Below are 26,555 nucleotides of genomic sequence, written 5' to 3'. Positions count from 1 at the left end.
TGAGAGTATGTTATACAGTGGTTATGTTGAACAACTATTTTACCACCCAATACCATGACTTTATCATCAACAGATATTAGTCCTCATTTTAGCTGCATTGAATCGAATGCAACAATGATCAGCCTACCTTAATTGTTGTGTGTGTAAGATATGTGTGTGGTCACGTTCGCAGTTTTTTCAGTAAAAAAGCACCATGTTCAGGTGAGAGTCTATTACCCACAGTAACTATAAAGAAATACACAAAATCTCTTTCTAATTTATTTGTATATGGTTGTCAGCACTAGGAGAGAGGGGGAGGAGAGGGAACCTGGAGCCCCCGTAGAACACAGGTAGTAACACACTCACTGAGTGGCAAAATATGAACAGTGGCTGAAGTTAAAAACATCCCATCTAGAATCAAATTTAAGATGTACGCTGACAATTATGTATTTTCTCCTCAGTTGACCACATTATCATCACATTTTGATGGATTATCTGTAAACCATTTACTAATGAAAATGTTATGAATTGATACTGATTTTTATGATACTGAATTTTTGTCGTCTGGGAAATAAAACAGCTTGTTTGATAACACAGAGGTAGATTATTTATTCATTATTTTATTATTTATTACTTATTTAAATGAGTGAATGAATATTTTAATGACTGAAAGATGTCTGTATGTGGTTGTTAGTGGAAAGGGAAAGAGATAAAGAAAAGGGAGAGGAACACCAAATAGTTATTGACAGGTTTGCAACCCTCAAAGTCAGGCGACACAGCTTAATCCGTAAAGTGTAGGGTGGAATTATAAAGTGTTGAATAGAATGCATCATTGTCTAATAAGTGCCATGCTTATTCTTCTGTGTGTGTGTGTCTATGTGTGTACATGTACTCTACCAGAAATAAATTAGTAAAAACTGGGCATGGCGGAGTAATAGTGTTTTTGCTAACCACAAAGTGTAATGTGCTGTTCACAAATGGGAAGTGACACTCCTGAACAGTGATGAATGATCCTAAATCACTTTAAGTGAAATGAAAAAAAAAAAAGTGAACCAGCCAGACACCTCAGCACCCCAAGAACTCTGAACCTAAAATCGCCCCCGAATCGCAGGCTGAAAAAAAATCCGCTGCAAAATATTCGACAGCAAAAAAAAATTCAGCTGCAAATAATTCGCCTGCTAAAAAAATTCAACTGCAAAAAATTCAGTTACATAATCCGGGTTCATATGTTAAAGGACATTATCTGAATCCCTCACTCTCCCGAACTACTATGAAGCAAGGAATAATCACACTCATCCCTCAACTTGAAAAAGAGCATAAAGTATTAGATAGTTTTAGGCCTATAGCATTACTCAATAATGATTATAAAATTTGGATATATATATGCAAACAGATTGAAATCTGGCATTACTCAAATTATCTCAGACACACAATCTGGATTTATAAAAGGACGATCGATTCATAATAATTTACGATTGGTGTTTGACTTACTTGAATACAATTATTTAATTGAAGAAGAGGGTTTTATTTTATTTTTAGATTTCTTTAAAGCATTTGACACTATTAAACATCAATTGATATTCAGTACTTTAGAATTATTTGGTTTTGGAGAAAACTTCATTAACATAATTAAATTAATTCATAAGGATACAAATAGTACTATCATTCTACCTAAAGGTGCATGTCCAAGATTCTCAATAAATAAAGGCATTAAACAAGGTGTCCCGGTACAAGGGTGGTCGTCATCACCAGCATCATCGGCGACACTCATCGGTGTCATCCACCGTCTTCACTCGGCCTCGGCGGAGCCATCCTGGACAGTGGGGTCGTGAATCTTCCGCCGGTGGTGAGTCCCTTGGCGTTCCCTCCTCACGTCACCCACCGACCACCGTTATAATTGGCGACAGCACCATTAGACGTACTCACTATCCCGGCTGCGTCACCCGCTGTTTTCCCGGAGCGAAAGTCATGGACATAGTTAACATCCTGCCGGGTGTTCTTGACTCTCTGCCATCATCCATTACCCGGCTCATCGTTCACGTTGGGACAAACGAGACAATACGCCGACAGTCTGAGCAGACGAAGAGAGACTTTCACGCCCTCTTTGCCTTGTTAAGAACCTGCAGTCTGTCGGTCTGGGTGAGTGGCATTTTGCCGGCATTGTCTCGCGGAGCCGAGCGCTTCAGCCGCCTTTTAAGCTTGAACACGTGGCTCCTACGCACTTGTGGCCACCTTGACTTTGCTTTTATTGACAATTTTAACCTATTCTGGAATCGCCCGTCTTTTTACCAGCCGGATGGTGTTCATCCGAACTCTCTTGGTAGCAAGATTTTAGCCGCTAACATCCACCATGTCGTAACCAATTCCACTCCCAGCTGACTCTTGTTTACCAATCATATTTCTTCTTCTACTCATAAACGCTGCAATGACAATGTCACTACCATCACTTACAGGCCAATACCAGCTGCTCACAGTACCACCACCCTCACTAGCTCCCCCTGCAGGCCCTCATTATCATTACCACTATCGGACAACTTTCCCATTGAAACCATCACCGGCAGACGCTTCCCTTGCACACACAAACAACGTGGTTTTAACAGTGGTAATCTAGTATATGTTAATACTGCTCATTCGTACCACCATGAGCGCACGTCCAACACAATAATTAATCTGGCCGTGCTGAACGTGCGCTCCCTTTTAAACAAAACTTTTATCATAAACGACCTGATTTTAGACAATAATTTACATGGTATACTTTTGTCTGAGACATGGCTTGGTACAGATGCTCCAGTTGCTCTCAACGAGGCTTGCCCACCGAATTTTAACGTTTTATTTTCTACAAGGGATGGCAAAAGAGGAGGCGGGACTGCATCAATTTTTATTAATACTCTTTTATCAAAGGAGATCATTTTTAGCAGCTATTTATCGTTTGAACACCATGCCTTTGTTTTTAGCAGTCCCCCTATTCTCTGCATTACCGTCTATAGACCTCCCCATCATTCCACTTCTTTTATTACAGAATTTTCAGAATTCTTATCCATTTTATATTCCAGTTATAACAGGATATTAATAACTGGCGATTTTAATATACACATGGACAACATCTCGGACCCACTATCCAGAGATTTTTCAAACCTTTTAAACTGCTTGGATTTTAAACAGCACGTCTTGCAGCCAACTCACAACAGAGGACACACCCTGGATTTGGTTATAACCTATGGCTTGTCTGCTGGTGTGTCCTCTGTTGTTGACTTGGCAGTGTCAGACCACTACTGTGTCTATTTTAACATCGCCAGTTTTAACCATCTAGCAGTCCCGGTCAGAACAGTGAAGAAACGCTACCTATCTTCTGAGGTGGCTGCAAATTTTATCGAGATCTTAAAAAACACTCCTGCTGACATTTTACCTGCACCCTGTGATCTTATTGTTGACAATTTTAACCTACATCTTAAATCATCATTAGATTCAGTAGCTCCACTTTTAATTAAAACAACAAAAACAAAGACTGTACCCCCGTGGAGAAACAATGCTATCAAAATATCAAAGAGAAAATGCAGGAGTGCAGAGAGGAGGTGGAGAAAAAGTAAACTTACAGTACACTATGAAATTTTATGCGAACAACTGAAATCCTACAATAAAACAGTAAAACTGGCAAGATCTTCCTATTTCTCAAACCTCATTACAGTCAATAAAAACAACCCCAGGGTTCTCTTCTCCACCTTTGAACTTTTAACTAGTTCTGATTTTAATAAGTCCCCACAGAGACCAACAGATGCTCTCTGTGAGGACTTTGCAGACCACTTCAGAAGTAAAATCGATGACATAAGATCCAGTCTTTTAGCCCGTCAAAACACAAGTTTTAATAAACCCGGACAATCATATTTACATGAGGAAACACTGGAAAGGTTTGCCCTGGTTGATGCAAGGACACTTGTTCGAGTTTTCTCCCAGGTAAACCCAACAACCTGCCTTTTGGATCCAATTCCCACATTTCTTTTTAAGACATTTTATGGATTTTTTGAAGAACAAATTTTAAATATAGTCAATTGCTCTCTTCAGACAGGCGTCTTCCCCGCTGCCTTTAAAACGGCGGTGGTGAAGCCCCTTCTGAAGAAGAGCGGTTCTGACCCGAGCGTTTTTAATAATTACAGACCCGTATCCAACTTACCGTTTTTAAGTAAGATTTTAGAAAAACTGGTTTTCATCCAGTTGAATCATTTTTTAAATACAAATAATATTTTGGAGAAATATCAATCTGGTTTTAGGATGAACCACAGTACGGAGACTGCTCTTTTAAGGATTTTAAATGATATTAGGTGCACTGCAGACGTGAGAAAACTCACAGTCTTGGTGCTACTGGATCTAAGCGCTGCTTTTGATACAGTAGATCACCAAATTTTATTAAATAGACTTAAAAATCTAGTGGGCATCTCTGGTACTGTTTTTGACTGGTTTTATTCCTATCTCACAGACCGATATTTCTTTGTAAGTGTGGATACTTGTTCCTCTAAAACTCATGAAATTAAATGTGGGGTTCCTCAAGGTTCGATTTTAGGCCCCCTACTTTTTAATCTTTATATGCTTCCCCTCAGGGATGTCATCAGGGGACACGGCATCAGCTTTCACAGCTATGCTGATGACACGCAGCTGTATATTGCCGTGTCTCCTGATGACACAGGACCCATTGATACCCTTTTAAATTGCATTTTAGATATCAAGTCATGGATGGCAGATAATTTCCTACAGCTCAATCAGGACAAGACTGAGGTTTTAGTTATCGGTCCCGAAGGTCAGAGAGAGAAGCTTTTACCAAAACTACACATTTTTAATCCCTCACACTGTGTGAAGAACCTTGGCGTCATTTTTGACTCTGAGCTCAGTTTTATTCCTCATATTAAAAATGTAACCAAGATTGGTTTTTATCACCTTAAGAATATCGCCAGAGTCCGCCCGTTTCTCTCTCAGGCTAACACGGAAGTGCTGATGCATGCCTTTATTTCCTGTCGTTTAGATTACTGTAATGCCCTGCTCTCTGGCCTCCCGAAAAAGAGCATTTCACCACTGCAACTACTGCAGAATTCAGCCGCTCGGGTGCTGACGAGAACCAGAGGGCGGGAGCACATTACGCCAGTTTTGAAATTGCTGCATTGGCTCCCTGTGTGTTTCAGGATCGATTTTAAAGTACTTTTATTAGTTTATAAATGTGTTAATGGTCTTGGGCCATCTTATTTATCTGATTTGCTTTTATCATACCAGCCCTCGCGGATCCTGAGGTCCTCTGGCGCCGGCCTTTTATTTATTCCAAGGGTGAGGACCAAAATGCATGGCGAGGCTGCATTCAGCCGTTTTGGTCCTCACCTTTGGAATAGCCTGCCAGAGGATGTCAGGTCTGCAGAGACTGTTGATATTTTTAAGAGGAAGCTCAAGACACACCTTTTTAGTTTGGCTTTCAACAACTTTTAAATAATTTATCTTTTCTTTTGATTGAAGATAATTCTATGTTTTGCTTTGAATGTTTTAAAGCACTTCGAGTTGCATTTTTATGTATGAAAAGTGCTATATAAATAAAATGTGATTGATTGATTGATTGAAGGTTGCCCCATTCCTCCCCTAGTCTTTATCGCAGCAGCAGTAACGCTATCAATTCTTATTCAAAATACAGAATTTGGAAAATTGACAGTAGTCGGCAGACAGCTGGCGATTAGCCAGCTTGCTGATGATACAGCCATCTTCATGAAAAATAGTGGCCAAGTCTGTAAAATTATCAAGACAATTGATTTTTTTTCTAAAGCATCTGGTTTAAAACTGAACCTTAAAAAATGCACTCTCTTTCCAATTCATGAGTCTCCTCTTACAACAATAAATGATATTCCTGTAAAATCAACGGTTAAATATTTAGGCATGCACATTACCAAGGATAGTGACACTGAATAATCTCAATGTTTGGAACAATTTAGACAAATGTAAATCACTTTTAAATCTGTGGTCTCAAAGGGACATCTCTATCATTGGTCTAATTTTTATTACAAAAATGGAATGCCTATCCAGATTAATTTACCCGGCCTATTCTCTGTCACTATAAAAAAAAAACAACAATTAATTCAATTAATCAGGCTAACTTTAATTACATTTGGAAGAGAAAAACACATCACATTAGAAAAGGTACTTTGGATAAAAAGTATGAAGAAGAAGGTCTTAGAGCCATTGATATAGATTGTATTAACGGTACTATTAAAGTTAATTGGTTAAGATCTTTTTTGAAGAATGAAAACAGCTTGTGTTTTCATGTCCCAAATTATATTTTTGACCAATTAGGAGGTATTGACTTCCTCCTGAGATGTGACTTTGACATAAATAAACTCCCAATCAAACTGTCCACCTTCCATCAACAGGTTCTACTTTACTGGAGAATGGTTTATAAACACAATTTTAGTCCCCACAACACCCCATTATGGAATTGTAGATACATTTTGTTTATAAAGAAATCATTGTTCTATCAGAATTGGTTATCGAGAGGAATTTGGTCAGTGATGCACCTCTTGGATAATACTGGAAACATTATACTGAAGTACATTTTAAGACAGTCATAGCTGGAATGCCCCTATAGTTAGTTGGGAGATATCGCCATCAAACCACTAGAATGCTCTTAGCTCAGGGGAAGATATTCTCCAGGCCCAGTGGGGTTAAATAGGTCACTGGTTCTTCAGGGGGAGAGCCAGGGACGATCAGAAAGTGAACATGTGTGCAAACAGCCTCGGGACTTGCCTGGTGTAATCTGAGCATTCTCAAGGTAATCAATCTTAGGGGGGTGCAATTTGAAGTAGACTGTGGCGCCTCTAGCCATGTGGTCTTGAAAGTTTTCTTGAGGATTTTCAGGCGGGAAAACAGACAAAGGATTTAGCCATTCGAGTGTAACCAATGCATATGTAATTACCAAGTTTGAATATTCATCCTGTTCCCTATAAGAAGGAGGAAACGAGAAGGGGCGCGGACATGCGCGCGTGCGCCAACTCAGAGAGCAACTTCTTTTCGCATCAGCTGTATTGGTCTTAAGAAAATCTTATTTTCTAATCAACTGATTTTGGAGAAGTTTTTTCATCATCAACCCAGCCTGGCCTTGCGTCCGCTCCAGACGGATCGCATCGACGGACCTGCTCATCAAAAGAAAATACACTACAATACCCTTTGAGCTTTTCTGTTATTAAATATAACCTGAATGACAAAAGGCAATATAATAATATTATCAAAGATGTCTAATTTGTTTCAAAGTAAGGTGAAACCCTCACTACCTTTGCTTTTGGTGGATGGACACAATATCCATCCATCCATTATCCATACCGCTTATCCTCACAAGGACGGATCCTAATATACCTAATGTCATAATCCGACAATTCTTTGTTAAAGAATTGTATTCATTCTCATCAAACCAAATTTCAATTTTACTTTTTTCAAAAAAAGAAGTTCGAAGTTTGACATCTAAATTCTTTAAATTCCCCATTCCCCCCAAAGTAAAGGAAATTCATTATAAATTTTTCAATAAGGTGTGTGTGTGTGTGTGTGTGTGTGTGTATATATATATATATATATATATATATATATATATATATGTGTGTGTATATATATATATATATATATATATATATATATATATATATATATATATATATATATATATATATATATATATATATATGTATGATAAAGAAAAATGCTCTAACATTATGTAGATTAGTAGAAGAGCTGTACCTTGCTGAAAACCCCTAGCGTGCCCTTTCCTTTCTTCTTTTATTTCTTTGTTGGTTATTGTGTTTATTTCATTTTATTTATTTTTTTTGTGGTGTTTTGTGACCCTTCTTGAGGCTTGTCTGTTACCCTTTTTTTATGTTAACTATGTACTATGCAATACGTTTTGTACATTTGAAATTCAATTTTAAATTAAAAAAAAAAAAACTCATAGCCCCACCCCGACTGACTGAGGGTTGAGAGTTTGTAATTTTTTATATTTAATAAAGTGTAAAAAGGTAACTAAAAAAATTAAAACGGTGCATCATTAAAACCACTAAGGAAATAGAAGCTGACCAACTTGTAAAAAACCTTATGTAAGTGATTAAATATGATTTTGAATAAATGAATGAATTTTTCAATGAAAGAGTATTTCCACAATAATGGTTTGAACTCTCCCTGACACGTCTGCATTTATGGTTGCTGATGGTTGGAGGATCATAAGCAAACCATTTGGGTGCGTTCTCCTTAGGCAACATGCAACAGAGGAAGGGGACTTTTTTAAAGTTACAAAAAAACACACCAAGTTAGGTTGCACGCTGTTTACAGACAAGCTAGTGATTAGAGTCCCTTAGGGACTCTGTAGGGAACTTGTTACACCTCAGTACTGTTCTGAAAAGAAAAGAATACATATTAATCATTCCGATTTTTTTTAAAGTGAGTTTATTATTATTCTACACTAGTTGCCCCTCACCCATCATATACATGCATATGCATATACAACTACGTTCACATGCACACAGCCACACAATCGCACGCACACACACTCGCACACGCATCTTCCAGCTCTTCCGGAGGGATCCCTAGGTGTTCCCAGGCAAGCAGGGAGACATAGTCTCTCCAGCGCGTTCTGGGTCGTCCTCGGGGTCTCCTGCCGGTGGGACATGCCTGGAACACCTCACCAGGGAGGCGTCCAGGAGGCATCCTAATCAGATGCCGGAGCCACCTCAACTGGCTCCTCTCAACGCGGAGGAGCAGCGGCTCGACTCTGAGTCCCTTTCGGATGGCCGAACTTCTCACCCTATCTCTAAGGGAGAGCCTGGACACCCTGCGAAGGAAACCCTTTTCAGCCGCTTGTGTCCGAGATCTTGTTCTTTCGGTTATGATCCACAGCTCATGACCATAGGTGAGAATAGAAACTTAGATCGACCGGTAAATTAAGAGCTTCACCTTTCGGCTGAGCTCCTTCTTCACCACGACAGACCAATACAGGGTCCACATCACAGCAGACGCTGCACCGATCCGCCTGTCGATCTCCCGTTCCATTTTACCCTCACTCGTGAACAAGACCCCAAGATACTTGAACTCCTCCACTTGGGGCAGAATACCATCCCCGACCTGGAGAGGGCACGCCACCCTTTTCCGACTGAGGACCATGGTCTCAGATTTGGAGGTGCGGATTTTCATTCCGACCGCTTCACACTCGGCTGCGAACCGCTCCAGCGAGAGTTGGAGATTGCGGCTTGAAGAAGCCAACAGTACCACATCCTCTGCGAAAAGCAGAGATGCAATACTGAGGCCACCAAACCGGACCCCCTCGACACCTCGGCTGCGCCTAGAAATTCTGTCCATAAAAGTTATGAACAGAATAGGTGACAAAAAGCAGCCTTGGCGGAGTCCAACCCTCACTGGAAACGAATCCGACTTAATGCTGGCAATGCGGACCAAACTCTGACATCGGTGGTACAGGGACCGGACAGCCCTTATCAGGGGGCTCGGTACCCCGTACTCCCGAAGCACCCCGCACAGAACTCCCAGAGGGACATGACCGAACGCCTTCTCCAAGTCCACAAAACACATGTAGACTGGTTGGGCGAACTCCTATGCACCCTCGAGGACCCTGCTGAGGGTGTAGAGCTGGTCCACTGTTCCACGGCCAGGACGAAAACCACATTGCCCCTCCTGAATCCGAGATTCGACCTTCCGACGGACCCTCCTCTCCAGTACCCCTGAATAGACCTTACCGAGGAGGCTGAGGAGTGTGATCCCTCTGTAATTGGAGAACACCCTCCGGTCCCCCTTCTTAAAAAGGGGGACCACCACCCCGGTCTGCCAATCCAGAGGCACTGTCCCCGATGTCCACACGATGTTGTAGAGACGTGTCAACCATGACAGCCCCTCAATATCCAGAGCCTTTATGAATCTCATCCACTGGGGCTTTGCCACCGAGGAGTTTTTTGACTACCTCGGTTACTTCAACCCCAGAGATAGGAGAGCCCACCTCAGAGTCTCCAGGCTTTGCTTCCTCAGTGGAAGCAGACAGACAGTGCCAATCCAGAGGCACTGTCCCCAATGTCCACGCGATGTTGTAGAGACGTGTCAACCATGACAGCCCCTCAACATCCAGAGCCTTTATGAATCCCAGGCGGATCTCATCCACCCCCGGGGCTTTGCCACCGAGGAGCTTTTTGACTACCTCGGTTACTTCAACCCCAGAGATACGAGAGCCCACCTCAGAATCTCCAGGCTCTGCTTCCTCAGTGGAAGGCGTGTTGGTGGAATTGAGGAGGTCTTCGAAGTGTTCTCCCCACCGACCCACAACGTCCCGAGTTGAGGTCAGCAGCACCCCATCTCCACTATAAACAGTGTTAACTGCTTCCCTCTCCTGAGACGCCGGATGGTGAACCAGAATTTCTTCGAAGCCGTCCGGAAGTCATTTTCCATGGCCTCCCCGAACTCCTCCCACACATTAGTTTTTGCCTCAGCAACCGCCAGAGCTGCATCCTGCTTGGCAAGCCGGTACCTGTCAGCTGCCTCCGGAGTCCCGCAGGTCAAAAAGGCCCGATAGGACACCTTCTTCAGCTGGACAGCATCCCTTAACGCTGGTGTCCACCAGTTCGGGGATTGCCGCCACGACAGACACCGACCACCTTGCGGCCACAGCTCCGATCGGCCGCCTCAACAATGGAGGCACAAAACATGGTCCACTCGGACTCGATGTCGACGTGGGAAAAGTTCTGCCGGAGGTGGGAGTTGAAACTCCTTCTGACAGGGGATTCGCCAGACGTGCCCAGCAAACACTCACAATACGTTTGGGTCTGCCAGGTCGGACCGGCATCTTCCCCCACCATCGGAGCCAACTCACCACCAGGTGGTGATCAGTTGACAGCTCCGCCCCTCTCTTTACCCGAGTGTCCAAAACATGCGGCCGCAAATCCGATGATACGACTACAAAGTCGATCATCGAACTGCGGCCTAGGGTATCCTGGTGGCAAGCGCACATATGGACACCCTTATGTTTGAACTTGGTGTTCGTTATGGACAATCCGTGATGAGCACAGAAGTCCAGTAACCGAACACCGCTCGGGTTCAGAACGGGGGGGCCGTTCCTCCCAATCACACCTCTCCAGGTCTCACTGTCATTGCCCACGTAAGCATTGAATTCCCCCAGCAGAACGATGGAGTCCCCAGGTGGAGCGCCCTCCAGCACATCCTCCAGCCGTGCTTAATCTGGTCCCTCACCTAGGACCTGTTTGCCATGGGTGACCCTACCTGGGGCATAAAGCCCCAGACAATTTAGCTCTAGGATCATTGGGGCGCGCAAACCCCTCCACCACGATAAGGTGACGGCTCATGGGGGGTACAGCTCTACATTATTTTAAATTCAACTAAGTCATGGAATTTGAGAGTGTTTAACTTGATAAATAATGGATTAGTTGGTTCTATATAAGATGAGTGGTTAATAATTCGTATGGCTCTTTTTATAGCTTAAAGATATACTGAGTATTTGTTTTATAAGTGTGTCCCCATATCTCCACACCGTATGTCAGGTATGGCAGTAATAATGAGCAATATAACATATATATAAAGACGCCTTATTTAGGATATACTTGGTTTTATAAAGGATACCTATAGTTTTTGAAATTGTTCTTTTAACATTTTCTATGTGTGATTTCCAACGTAATTTTTCATGTATAATAACTCCAAGAAATTTAGTTTCATATACTCTTTCAATTTCAATAGAATTGATGATAATTTTGACTTTTTGTTTAATTTTTTTGGTACTAAAGATTATATACTTAGTTTTGTTTAAATTCAGAAATAATTTATTAGAGTCAAACAAGTTTTTTAATACATTTAATTCAGTCTCCAGAAGCTGCTCAAGGTTTTCTCCAGAGCAGTACAAAGTTGTATCATCCATTATCATTTTGACAAATCATTTAAAGTTTTCCTGTTGTTGTAAGTGCAGTGAACAATTCTTTTTGCTGTTGTAGTAGTTCGTTTACCTGTCAGTATGTCATGAAATCGTCCTTTGGCTTCACCTCTGGCTTGTGCTTTGGTGGCATGTTTTTGTTTGGAGTACAGCTGTCCCGCCGTCGCTCGCTGGATCGCTCGTGCTGTCTCACCATCGCTTGCCGGCCCGCCGTCGCTAGTGCTGTCCCGAGAGGTGCTTCAGCTGCGCATTGAGGCCAGAGACCACGGGCTAACAGTTGGTAGTGGGGCTAGCCGTTGGTGGTGGTGGGGCTCGGTAGCTCGCTCGTGCTGTTCCGCCGTCACTCGCTGGCTTGCTCGTGCTGTCCCGAGAAGTGCTTCAGCTGCGCAGTGAGGCCAAAGTCCCAGGGCTAGCAGTTTGTGGTGGGGCTAGCAGTTGATGCTGGGGCTAGCAGTTGGTGCTGGGGCTAGCAGTTGGTGGTGGTGGGGCTAGCAGTTGGTGGTGGTGGGGCTAGTGGCTAGTGCCGGACCCAGAGGTTCGACCACCACTTGCCCTCCACTGCTGAGGCCGGTGAACCGGGCCCTCGTCGCTCGCTGGCTCGCTCGTGCTGTCCCGCCAACGCTCGCTGGCTCGGTCGTGCTGTCCCGCCGTCGCTCGCTGGCTCGCTCGGGCTGTCCCGCCGTCGCTCGCTGGCTCGCTCGTGCTGTCCCGATAATTCATCCAATTCACCCCGTTCAAACTTTAAAGTATTCCAAAAATTCATGCCATGGGTGCTCCTTCTTGTTTTCACCCTTAATATTTACGGTTTCCCCAAAATTCATCTTTTTGCACCCCAAAAAAACCCATTAATTTCCAATGGCACAATTCAAACATCAACTACTTCCACATGCTTCATCCGATTCACCCCGTTCAAATGTCAAATTATTCCAAAAATCATTTAATAACCATTTGTATTTTTTTCGCCCCTAACATTTAGGGTTCCCCCAATATTTCCCATCATTCACCCCAAAAAATCCCATTCATTTTTAATGGCACATTCAACATTTCACATTTACACCATTCCAGTTTCCAAAAATTCAAGTCATTCAACTCATTCAACTCATTAAGCTTTTCAACTTTTTGTTTTCACCCCTAATATTTACAGTTCCCCCAAAATTCAACCTTTTGCACCCCAAAATAACACATTCATTTCCAATGGCACATTCAAACATCAACTACTTCATGCGATTCACCCCGTTCGAATTTCAAATTATTCCAAAAATTAATGTAATGACAATTTGGATTTTTTTTCGCCCCTAACATTTAGGGTTCCCCCAATATTTCCCGCCATTCACCCCAAAAAATCCCATTCATTTTTAATGGCACATTCAACATTTCACATTTACACCATTCCAGTTTCCAAAAATTCAAGTCATTCAACTCATTCAACTCATTAAGCTTTTCAACTTTTTGTTTTCACCCCTAATATTTACAGTTCCCCCAAAATTCAACCTTTTGCACCCCAAAAAAACACATTCATTTCCAATGGCACATTCAAACATCAACTACTTCAGGCGATTCACCCCGTTCGAATTTCAAATTATTCCAAAAATTCATGTAATCACAATTTGTATTTTTTTTCGACCCTAAAATTTAGGGTTCCCCCAATATTTGCCATCCTTCATCCCAAAAAATACCATTCATTCTTAATGGCACATTCAACATTTCACATTTACACCATTCCAGTTTCCAAAAATTCAAGTCATTCATCTCATTATCATTTTCAACTTTTTGTTTTCACCCCTAATATTTACGCTTTTCCCAAAATTAAACATTTTGCACCCCAGAAAATCCCATTCATTCTTGATGGCACATTCAACATTTCACCCATCCATCCATTATCTATACCGCTTGTCCTCACAAGGGTCGCGAGTGTGCTGGAGCCTATCCCAGCTGTCTTCGGGCAGTAGGCGGGGGACACCCTGAACTGGTTGCCAGCCAATCGCAGGACACACAGAGATAAACAAACATCTGCACTCACAATCACACCTAGGGGCAATTTAGAGTGTCCAGTCAACCTACCAAGCATGTTTTTGGAATGTGGGAGGAAACCTGAGTACCCGGAAAAAACCCACACAGGCACGGGGAGAACATACAAACTCCACACAGGGAGGCCGGAGCCTGGATCAAACCCACAACCTCTGACCTGTGAGGCGGACGTGCTAACCAGTCATCCACCGTGCCGCCCCTCAACATTTCATATTTACACCATTCCAGTTTCCAAAAATTCAAGTCATTCAACTCATTAAGCTTTTCAAGTTTTTGTTTTCACCCCTAATATTTACGGTTCCCCCAAAATTCAACCTTTGCACCCCAAAAAACCCCATTCATTTCCAATGGCACATTCAAACATCAACTACTTCCACATACTTCATCCGATTCACCCCGTTCAAATTTCAAATTATTCAAAAAATTCATGCACATTCAACATTTCACATTTACACCATTCCAATTTCAAAAAATTCAAATCATTCAACTCATTCAGCTATCATTCAGCTTACTCACCCTGAGGTCTCCCCAGTGCGGTGGCCATCGTGGGCAGGGACATTAGCTAGACTGGAGAGGCTCACCCAAAGGTCTCCGCAGTGCGGCGGCCATCTAGGGCAGGGACATTAGCTAGACTGGGGATACTCACCCCGAGGTCTCCCCAGTGCGGCGGCCATCTTGGACAGGCGGCCATCTTGGGAAGGGACATTAGCTAGACTGGGGATACTCGCCCCGAGGTCTCCCCAGTGCGGCGGCCATCTTGGGCAGGGACATTAGCTAGACTAGGGGTACTCACCCCGAGGTCTCCCAGGTGCGGTGGCCATCTTGGACAGGGACATTATTGAGACTGGGGATACTCACCCCAAGGTCTCCCCGGTGCGGCGGCCATCTTGGGTAGGGACATTAGCTAGACTGAGGATACTCACCCCGAGGTCTCCCCGGTGCAGCTTGCCATCTTGGGCAGGGACATTAGCTAGACTGGGGATACTCACCCCGAGGTCTCTCTGGACCGGCGGCCATCTTGGACAGGGACATTAGCTAGACTTGGGATACTCACCCCGAGGTCTCTCCGGACCGGCGGCCATCTTGGACAGGGACATTAGCTAGACTTGGGATACTCACCCTGACGTCTCCCCAATGCGGCGGCCATCTTTTGGGAGGACCCTAAATCAACAGGAAGTGACCCAAATGACCCGGAAATTAACTGGAAGTGACCCAAATGACCCGGAAACGGACCGGAAGTGACCCCAATGAGCCGGAAATGAACCAAAAGTGACTGGAAATGAACCAGAAGTATTTTTTTCCCTTCTGATTTTTTTATATCCTCCTCATTCCAGGCTATTCTCTATCATTTGAGGTCATTCACCATAATTCAACTTCATTCAGTATCATTTCAACGCATTCCACAGTTTTTCATAGAGGTCATTCAACTTCATTCAATATCATTCAACTTCATTCCAATTTATTCTACTTCATTCAGTATCATTCAACTTTATTCAGTGTCATTCGACTCTATTCCACTTAATTCAACTTTATTCAACTTCATTCCACTTTTTTCAACTTCATTCAGTATCATTCAACTTTATTCAACTCAATTCAACTTCATTCCAACGCATTCCGCAATTTATTTTCAGCTTCCTTCGCCTTCACACGCAATTTCTCAAGAAATTGCATTCTCTAGTATTACTATGATATAGCTCCTTTTTTACCACTCCAAAATTTTGGCGTGTCGCTATCCATATACTTCATCCGATTTACGTTCAAACTTTAAACTTTACCAAAAATTCAAGCCATGGCTGCTCCTTTTTGTTTACCCCCTTATTTTTATGGTTCCCCCAAAATTCAACTTTTTTCACCCCCAAAAACCCCATTCATTTCTAATGGCACATTCAACACTTCCCCATTTGCTGCTCTGGATCGATTCCCGCTCATTCCACAATATTTCATAAAGGTCATTCAACTTCATTCCACTTTATTCAACTTCATTCTACTTTATTTAACTTTATTCAGTATCATTCAACTTTATTCAGTATCATTCGACTTTATTCCACTTCTTTCAACTTCATTCAACTTCATACATCCATCCATCCATTATCTGTACCGCTTCTCCTCACGAGGGTCGCGGGGCGTGCTGGAGCCTATCCCAGCTGTCTTTGGGCAGTAGGCGGGGGACACCCTGAACAGGTTGCCAGCCAATCGCAGGGCACACAGAGACAAACATCCGCACTCACAATCACACCTAGGGGCAATTTAGAGTATCCAATCAACTTACCATGCATGTTTTTGGAATGTGGGAGGAAACCAGAGTGCCCGGAGAAAACCCATGCAGGCACGGGGAGAACATGCAAACTCCACACAGGGAGGCCGGAGCCGGGATCGAACCCACGACCTCTGAACTGTGAGGCGGACGTGCTAACCAGTCGACCACCGTGCCGCCATCAACTTCATACAACTTTATTCAAATTAATTCCACTTCATTCCACTTTATTCAACTTCATTCCACTTTATTCAACTTCATTCCACTTTATTCAACTTTATTCAGTATCATTCAACTTCATTCAACTTTATACCAATGCATTCCGCAGTTTCTTTTCAGCTTCCTTCGCCTTCACACGCAATTTCTCCAGAAATTGCATTCTCTAGTGTTACTATGATATTGCTCCTTTTTTACCACTCCAAAACTTTGGCGTGCCGCTACTTCCGCGTACTTCATCCGATTCACCCCGTTCAAACTTCAAACTATTCGAAACATTCATGCCATGGTTGCTCATTTTTGTTTTTACCCCTATCATTCATGCCATCAAAACTTGTATTTTTTTTTTTTTGCCCCTAATCTTTACGGTTCCCCCAAAATTAAACTTTTTTCACACCCAAAAACCCCATTCATTACCAATGGCACATTCAACACTTCCCAATTGCGTTGGTTTGATTCCCGCTAAGTCCACAATATTTCATAGAGGTCATTCAACTTCATTCTACTTCATTCAACTTCATTCAGCTCATTCAACTCACATTTCACATCACCCACAATTCCTACTTCCCAAAAATTCAAATTATTCAACCTTAATAAAACAATTCAAAAATTCACCATTCATTCCCAATGGCACATTCAACACTTCACATTTAAACATTCCAAAACATTCCACAATTTTTCATAGAGTTCATTCAACTTCATCCCACTTTATTCAACTTTATTCAGAATCATTCAACTTTATTCAGAATCATTCAACTTTATTCAGCATCATTCAACTTCTTTCAACTTCATTTCACTTTATTTAACTTCATTCAGTATCATTCAACTTTATTCCACTATATTCAACTTCATTCCAACGCATTCCGCAGTTTCTTTTCAGCATCCTTTGCCTTCACACGCAATTTCTTCAGAAATTGCAGTTTGTAGTTACTATTTCATTTTTATATTCCATATTTGCACTTTACTTTTAACTACCGTATATATGCTGATCAGTAGTCTGTCATAATGTTATTTTTAACGGTATCACAAACCATGTGTGACTGTTTACGAGCTGCCTTGTGTTATGTCTTTGCATTTGATGCAATATACTGCTCATATCATACTGTCACTATTATTACCATTATTCTAGGTATATATGACTGTTTCGTTGTATGTCTATCAGTGTAGGGGTGGGCGATATGCCGATATTAGATCGTTAAACGTTTTAACGTGTTCACTATCTCATAAAGCCGAAAGATCGTTTGATCCTCCACATGGCACATTCTAAACAGTTTAGCTCTAGGGCGGCGCAAAGCCACTGACTCGTATACCCGACTAACCAATCACAACACGCACAGTACGTGTCACTCCTCGCCTCCCTGTTTGTTTGTATAGCGGCAAGCTATAGCACCCGGAAAGTCACCACGAAGCAGAGTTGGTCTCGAAAAGAAACTCCACATCTACAGTGTCGATTAATTGACTTTTCCTCGGAGGAGAAAGCACACACCAGTTATTTGCAAAGTTTTCCAAAGCAAACAGAGATCAGGTACATAGTAGCCAGAGGCAGCCGCTAGCTCCAAGCTAACGCAACACACGGTAACACAGCCATTTAACAAGAGCACTCCATATGAAAAAACAAGCAAGCAGTGTAAAGAAGTAACTGAGGCAGTGACTTATTACCTTGCTGAAGACACGATTCCCATTAAAACAGTAAAAAATGAGGGCTTTAAAAGACTCTTCAACGTACTAGACCTGCGTTACGAGCTGTGTTTTTATGTTTACATTTGTTACCTTTTATGTTTACATTTACTGCACATTTTGATAAATATTGTCACTATTCAAATTAAAACCTGTTCAGAAAGCTTAGCTGACTTAAAATGTCATTTTTCTTCTTTTACAGTTTTATACACATTTTAAATATGTTTTATGTTCAAACATGAGGAAAATGGTCAGAAATGTGCAAATTAGTAAAAAAAAAAAAAAAAAAAAAAAACGATGTAAAAAAAGAATCATGATAAAATCGTGATCGTGATTTTATTTTTAAAAAATCGTGCTATGATATTTTGGCTAGATCGCCCACCCCTATGTCAATATGACCTGCTGCAAACCAAATTGCCCTACAAGGGACCTTTCAAAAACGGAAGTGAAGTGATACAACAACAGAGACCCCGACTGTTCAACAGCTGTAGCTGTACATCGAGCAAGAACGGGAAAAAATTCCACCGACAAAGCTCCAACAATTAGTGTCCTCGGTTCCCAAATGTTTATTGAATGTTGTTCAAAGAAAAGTGATGTAACTATGACCCTGTCCCTGCTTTTTTTGAATGTGTTGCAGCCATAAAATTCAGGCGAGGGAAAACGTGATCCATTAATTTTTTTCTTCATAAGGGGTCATTTTGAGCCGTGCTTAGTCTGGTCCCTCACCTAGGACCTGTTTGACATGGGTGACCCTACCAGGGGCATAAAGCCCCAGACAACTTAGCTCCTAGGATCATTGGGGCGCGCAAACCCCTCCACCACGATAAGGTGATGGCTCATGGGGGGATCAACACCCAACAATCAATACCTTGGGTGTTCTAAAGACTGGTTTCTTATCAGTAGGACAGTAATTCAAATTTTCTGTTGTGGTAATTCTTACTTCAACTGTTGGAATGTTTTGTAGATCGGGAGTCCATAAGCCCTCTTAGCAATTTACAAAACAACTACTTAGTCAATGCGTGTTCGTCTATCTTTCAAGAAGGTATCCAATGTAAATAAAGACTCACACAAGTCGATTGAATTTTCTCATCAATTTTCTTTACCATCTGTGAACTTCAGAAATCATACAATAAGCAGATTTTTCATCCTGTTTATTGTATGATTTTCCATCCTCGCGACTGCTCTCACCCGAGACCGGCAAGGGCAGAAAAGGGGCGTGGTCTAACATGCAGCCCTCATATCTATACTGTCCCCAAAATCCAAACACAATCTCCTCCCTGGCTGGCCCTGCCCACGGGGCCGATCCTCACCAGCTGGTCCCGTGCTCAGGTCAGAGCACGCTGACTCTGAGACTTTTAACTGATTATGCAATGTGTAATTCCCAATTTTGGTTTTGGGTTAACCTATTGGCTAATATGAAGCCATTCATATAGATTCGGATCCTTCACAACTTTTTCAGGTAGAGAATTCCGGCTCTCGCATCCACACCAGTCTGCTGTTTCCAATCCCACTATATTACATTATATTACATGGAATCGAATACCCAGTGGTATTTCAATTCCCAATCAAACTGTTTGCTCACACTTCACACCAGGTTTTACTTATTCACGTGCGATGACCTCCGGTCATTCACTTCCCACTTCAAAGACGTTTGTCTCACCACTGTTGTCCTCCTTCTGTTGGGAACCTGCCGTGGCCACAGTCTTTCTCAAGTCCACCACACCCGCTGGAATCCTTAGGTGTATCGGCATCTGGCTCGCATCTCTCTTGTGTTACATCTTGCTTCTGCCTGTTGACAACACATGTAGAAATGTTTCAGTTAGGAAAGCTTTAAAGACTTAGTATTTTTCCAAGCACCACACATAGGGTTGGCAACTCCCTTGAAAAATAAATAAGGGACACCTAATCGGTGGGGACGGCCAACCTGACTGCCTTCAATGAGGGATGGGCGTATCGATACCAAAATATCGCTATTCTGATCCATAGTGCTCAATTTTAAGTATTTATCCTCAAGATAAAGTAGTGGTATTTGCAATTAATTCATATATAATAATATATTTATTCATCTATAATTTAGAAGATTCTATTGTTATCCAATCAGAATATTCACTATGTGTTGCCAAGGGTAAACGGCTTTCTGCCTTGGCAGAAACGTCTTTGACAACTGTGGAGTAAAACACAGAGTAAGACATGTCATAGTTGAGGCTTGAAATGAGCTCACCTTTAATCAGTTCAGCAGAACATTTTCACATATTTGTCCACTTACTCTTTACTATATTTATAGTTTTAGTGTAGTATATCGACTGCCTGTACAGTAATAATTGTGCCTATCTGTTTGGACTTGTAGTTAATGTAAGGCTGTGTGTGTATTCTTTTTCTATTATTCATCAATTTATTACTTTTATGTATTATTAATCTATTTAACATACTTGTCAATCAATTGTACTTGTTTATTCCACCCCAAAATTATTATATGTTGTCTGTCCATACAATGCTGACATTCATTGTACATTCCCATATTAACAGAGGAGCACATCATTTTTTTCATGGGTTACTCACATTAGTACCAGGAGATTGACTTCGGTACTCGCTAGTGGTTCAACGGATCACATAAGTCACGGTTCAGGTCGGTCACGGATTTTGAGTCAGAGATCGGATTGTGTTTCGGATCAGCAAAAGAAAAAAGGAAAAGAAGATGATTAGAACTTTGACTTCATTTATTTTAGAAAACACTTTTGCCCATTAAAAAAAAATCCTAATGTCTAATATGGCCGTTTAGGATTTAAGGACGCAATATAAGGCAGGATACCTCGTTATTGTATACACTGTCTTCTTCTTTTCCTTATGGCTTTTCCCTTCAGGGGTCACCACAGCGAATCAATTGCCTCCATCTAACCCTGTCCTCTGCATCCTCTTCTCTCACACCAACTACCTTCATGTCCTCCCTCTACATCCATAAACCTCCTCCTTGGTCTTCCCCTCGGCCTCCTGCCTGGCAATTCAGAACTCAGCATCTACCAATTTATTCACTATCTCTCCTCTGGACATGTCCAAACCATCTCAGTCTGGCCTCTCTGACCTTATCTCCAAAACCTCTAACATGTGCTGTCCCTCTGATGTACTCATTTCTGATCCTATCCTTCCTGGTCACTCCCAGAGAGAACCTCAGCATCTTCATCTCTGCCACCTCCAGCTCTGCCTCCTGTCTTTTCCTCAGTGACACTGTCTCAAGACCAAACAACATCGCTGGTCTCACCACAGTTTTGTACACCTTTCCTTTCATTTTAGCTGAAACTCTTCTATCACACATCACACCTGACACTTTTCACCACCCATTCCAACCTGCCTGTACACGCTTCTTCACCTCTTTTCCACACTCTCCATTTTTCTGGACTGTTGACCCTAAGTATTTAAAATCCTCCACCTTCTTGATCTCTTCACCCTGTAAACTCACTCTTCCACTTTGGTCCCTCTCATTCACACACATGTATTCTGTCGTACTGCGGCTAACCTTCATCCCTGTCCTTACCAGGACAAACCTCCACCTCTCTAGCTTCTCCTCTACCTGTTCCCTGCTCTCACTGCAGATCACAATGTCATCTGCAAACATCATAGTCCATGGAGATTCCTGTCTGACCTCGTCTGTCAACCTGTCCATCAACCTTGCAAACAAGAAGGGGCTCAGAGCTGATCCCTGATGCAGTCCCACCTCCACCTTGAACTCCTCTGTCACACCTACAGCACACCTCACCACTGTCTTACAGTCCTCATACATGTCCTGCACCGCTCTCACATACCAGACTTCCTCATACAATACCACAGTTCCTCTCTGGGCACCCTGTCATAAGCTTTCTCCACATCTACAAAAACACATTGCAGCTCCGTTTGGCCTTCTCTGTACTTCTCTATCAACATCCTCAAAGCAAATACTGCATCTGTCGTTATTGTATACACTGTACCACGTATGAAATAAGAATGAATAATAAGAATTATTTTATACGCGGTACAGTGTATAACAAGGTATTATGACAGACGTTGTGAGCTGATTGTTTTCTTAAAACTATTTAATGAGCAAAAGTGTTTTTATGAAATAAATGAAGACATGGTTTTGTTTTATTTTTTTTTACCTTGAAGTGCAATTTAAGGCACCTTCCTTTACACATGGACAGCACATCACAACATAATCTCCACAATATTGAAAAAGAAGTAAAAAAAAAAAGCAAGAAACAGCTGTTTAAGTACCAGCCAGGCACCTGTTGCTAATGATAACAGCTGCTTGCTACTAACGCCGGAGAATTGTGCTGTATCATACAATGACAGCGTAATTAACTAGCGGTTTGTTAGCGACCTAAATTCGCGACTGAATATGACTTTGGGATGGCTTTGCGTTGATGTAGGTGGCAAGTTGAGACGTCGAAAACGGAAGTCAAGATAGCTGTTACGCCACCATGGAGGTCAACTTCAAAGTAAAAGTCTTACAAGGCTATTGCATTGGTATTGGTATTGGTATTGCATTGGCTTAATACGCAATGTATTATTTGGTTAGCTTTATTTTGAAGTTAGCCTTTGCAGAGGTGTTGTGTTAAAGAACTGTTGTTCCATTAATACCATCGACATTTTACACATTATTTTTTACTCTGACGATTTTACGGGACAAAGTGCGTCCCTTTACAACTCAATACGGGACCCGTACTTACGTTCCTAAATACGGGACGATTCCGTTTTTCAAGGGACGGTTGGCAACCTTAACCACACACAAGAGTGACATAAAAGCCTCTCGCCAGCTCTAATCACAGTTTAGTTCCACGTTCTTAAAATCAGCACTGTCTCGCACACCTCATTTCCACTGACACATACACACACACACACACACACACACATATTTAATCAACCACTACGAAAATTCTCTCACAAATAGCTTTTTCTCCCACCACAACACGCTCCATTTCAATGTATATTTCACTCGAACGGCCATTCTCTCCTTACGCACTGACAGACATGCATACAAACAACCACATACGAGCGGGCCCCACATACATTGAACGACACACATGGTAACACATTACAGCACAAGAATCATCATTTATCGTCGCCTTCTAAACGGATATTAATTTTAATATCCTAACGAGACTATATAGTGCTCGGCCTTCTAGGACCACGAAGCCGCTTTCGCTCGGCGCAGCAGCACGTTTGCATTTTGAATGATTGGATTCTAACTACAATAATATTATCATTACTTATCATATCACTATTGTCATATTATTAGTCCTATTATTACTGTCATCATAATATCTTAATATTCTCTATAGCGCTTACTATATCTTTAACATTCATCCTGCAGGTTTCTAAATATTACTGTGGTGCGCATCAAATAAATGTATTCTATATATTGACCCTTAATTTGGGTCCAAATTCCACGTACTCATACACTTCTTCTCAGACCCCGCGGTTACTCCATAACTGATAGTCCGCTTGCTGGGTCAAAATTTCACGCGACTTTGACCAGAACACAGTTGATCGCCGGACCCATCTCGTTATCAGAATTGAACCGGCCACGACAAGGAACCTCTGTAATGAGCCAGCGACACATGTAGCTCCTGGCCCCACCGTCAACACTACACGCTCGCTTTGCCCCTCAAATGTGTTCCATATCCGTGCTGTGGAAGTCACACTTCTTATTTCTCATCATCTAATTTTCTTTCATCTCTCATATAGATATGTCTTCCCATTTCACTTATGCACATTTCTGCCCCATTTAATGTCCTATTTTGTGTTTGCTGTATTTATTTTATCCTTATCTTATTTTATTATTACTTCTTACTATTATTTTGTTTCTTATTTAACGAGGGGCTTTCCCCATTTTATTATTTATAATTATAAATAAAAACTCAGGGAGCACATTTCCATGATCAACCAGCCATCAGACTCGCTCACACACAGGCTCTTAACTGCCCCAGGACTTCAAACAGCCGCCAGACACAGAAGTACAACATCCAAAGTGAGAAAAACGACTCACCTCATGTTCACTTCCTTAGCGCCGCAGGCTCTCCCCCTAAAGAACCAGTGATCTATTAACCCCAGTAGGCCTGCAGAATACCTCCCCCTCAGCTACGAGCATTCCAGTGGTTTAATGGCGATATCTCCCAATGAACTATAGGGGCATTCCAGCTATGACTGTATTAATCCATCTTAAAATATACTTCATAACATACACAGTTCTCCCCCCCCTCCAAAATAAAAGAGGAATGCCCACCGCAAAGAGCATCTCAAATCACACAAAGTATCCTTAAAATGATTGTCCAGAACATGAGGCTCATTGCATTTGTGGAGGGTGTTCCTCATTGGACTTTATTTATGAGTTATTTATTTTTTATTTATACTTGGGCTGCTTAAACTGGAAGTCCACCCAAACACATTTTTTTCAAGAATATGTTCCCAGCAGGCCCACTAGTTGAAACACGGCATTCTGATTAATTTGTGGAATATAAGTTAAGCAGCAAAATGCACTCGTTTTTAGCCATCTCCGGGGGCGGCCATTTTGTCTTCTGTCGACTGAAAATGACATCATGACATCTTACAATGACCAATCACGGCTGACCTGTTATCTGAATCTGAGCCGTGATTGGTCATTGTGAGCAGTTGTGATGTCATTTTAAAACTGTACTCTTACTCCGCTACATTGAACCCGTTACTTAAATCACTCACTCACTCAGTCACTCACTCACTCAGAGAAAGGCGCATTTCACCAATCAAACATAGCCGTATGGCCTAGGGTTGTTCCGATCCGATCACGTGATCGGATATCGACCTCGATCACGTGGTTGCAGACTCGACTCAGACTCGTAATTATTTCCCGGTCATTTCCCGATTATTCAAAAAATTCTCAGCTTTTTAGTATTTGTAGGCTATAAATGTTACGGAAAAAAATAATAAATTACATGTTACAAAATGTAATTGTAATGTGAGACCTTCTTACTCCTTCACCTTTTTTTCTTTAATATACTTTTTAAGAAGTATCGGATCGGGACTCAAATCGGCATCAGATCAGGGTATCGGCAGATCACAGATCTGAAAATCAAAAGACTCGGACTTGGATGTGAAAAAACGTGATCGAACAACCCTAGTATGGCCGTATAGCCCTGCAGTCCCGTCACGTGATCACATTTAACTTCAGCTGTGGGAAAGAGTTGTTTTCGGATTAAACGGCTCGAAAATGTCACGCAGCAATGCCAACGATATGCAGACACAGAAGAGGAGGAACACCCTTGGCCTCACATCAAGTGTGTTCTTATTCTTTGATTAAATGTAATTCATTTTATGATTGGATGGACTTTAATTTGCCTGAAGATGATTATTTTGTATTTTCGTCTGATTGAATGCTTGTTTTAAAAAAAAAAAAAAGAGATGTTGCTACAGTTACTCAGTACTTGAGTCATTTTTTCACAAAGTACTTTTTTACTTTTACTTGAAGCGGAAGTCAACCCAAAGATATTTTTTTCAAGAATATGTTCCCAGCAGGCCCACTAGTTGAAACACGGCATTCCGAATAATTTTGCGTTTGTGGAATATAAATTAAGCAGCAAAATGCACTTGTTTTTAGACATCTCCCTATTTTCTCTTCTGTCGACTGAAAATGACATCACAACTGCTCACAGCGACCAATCACAGCTGACCTGTTTTCTGAATCTGAGCCATGATTGTCGGTGTGAGCAGTTGTGATGTCATTTTCAGTCGACAGAAGACAAAATGGCCACCCCCAGAGATGGCTAAAAATTAGTGGATTTAACACTTATTCCACAAACACAAAATTAATCAGAATGATGTGTTTCATCTAGTGGGCCTGCTGGGAACATATTCTTAAAAAAAATATGTTTGGGTTGACTTCCGCTTTAAGTTATTATTTGGATGACTACTTTTTACTTCTACTTGCGTCATATTATTCTTAAATTCAGTACTTTTACTTGAGAACAATTTTTGGCTACTCCAATTTAGGTACACAAATCTGAAAACATAATAATAATAATATAATATATTATAATAATAATAATAATTATAATTCAATACGTCCGCTGATGATGGGCCCCCTTCTGGAGCCAGGCCTGGAGGTGGGGCTCGATGGCGAGCGCCTGGTGGCCGGGCCTGCACCCATGGGGCCCGGCCGGGCTCAGCCCGAAAAGGATACGTGGGTCCCCCTTCCCATGGGCTCACCACTGGTGGGAGGGGCCAAAGGGGTCGGGTGCCGTGTGAGCTGGGCGGCGGCGGAAGACGGGGACCTTGGCGGTCCGATCCCCGGCAGCAAAAACTAGCTCTTGGGACATGGAATGTCACCTCTCTGGCAGGGAAGGAGCCTGAGCTGGTGTGTGAGGCTGAGAGGTTCCGATTAGATATAGTTGGGCTCACCTCCACGCACAGCTTGGGTTCTGGTCCCAGTCCTCTCGAGAGGGGTTGGACACTCTTCCACTCTGG

This window comes from Filicampus tigris, chromosome 21 (assembly GCF_054856515.1).
Source record: "Filicampus tigris isolate MCC_2025a chromosome 21, RoL_Ftig_1.0, whole genome shotgun sequence".
In the NCBI taxonomy this organism is placed as follows: Eukaryota; Metazoa; Chordata; class Actinopteri; order Syngnathiformes; family Syngnathidae; genus Filicampus; species Filicampus tigris.
This window is presented reverse-complemented; position numbering follows the sequence as displayed.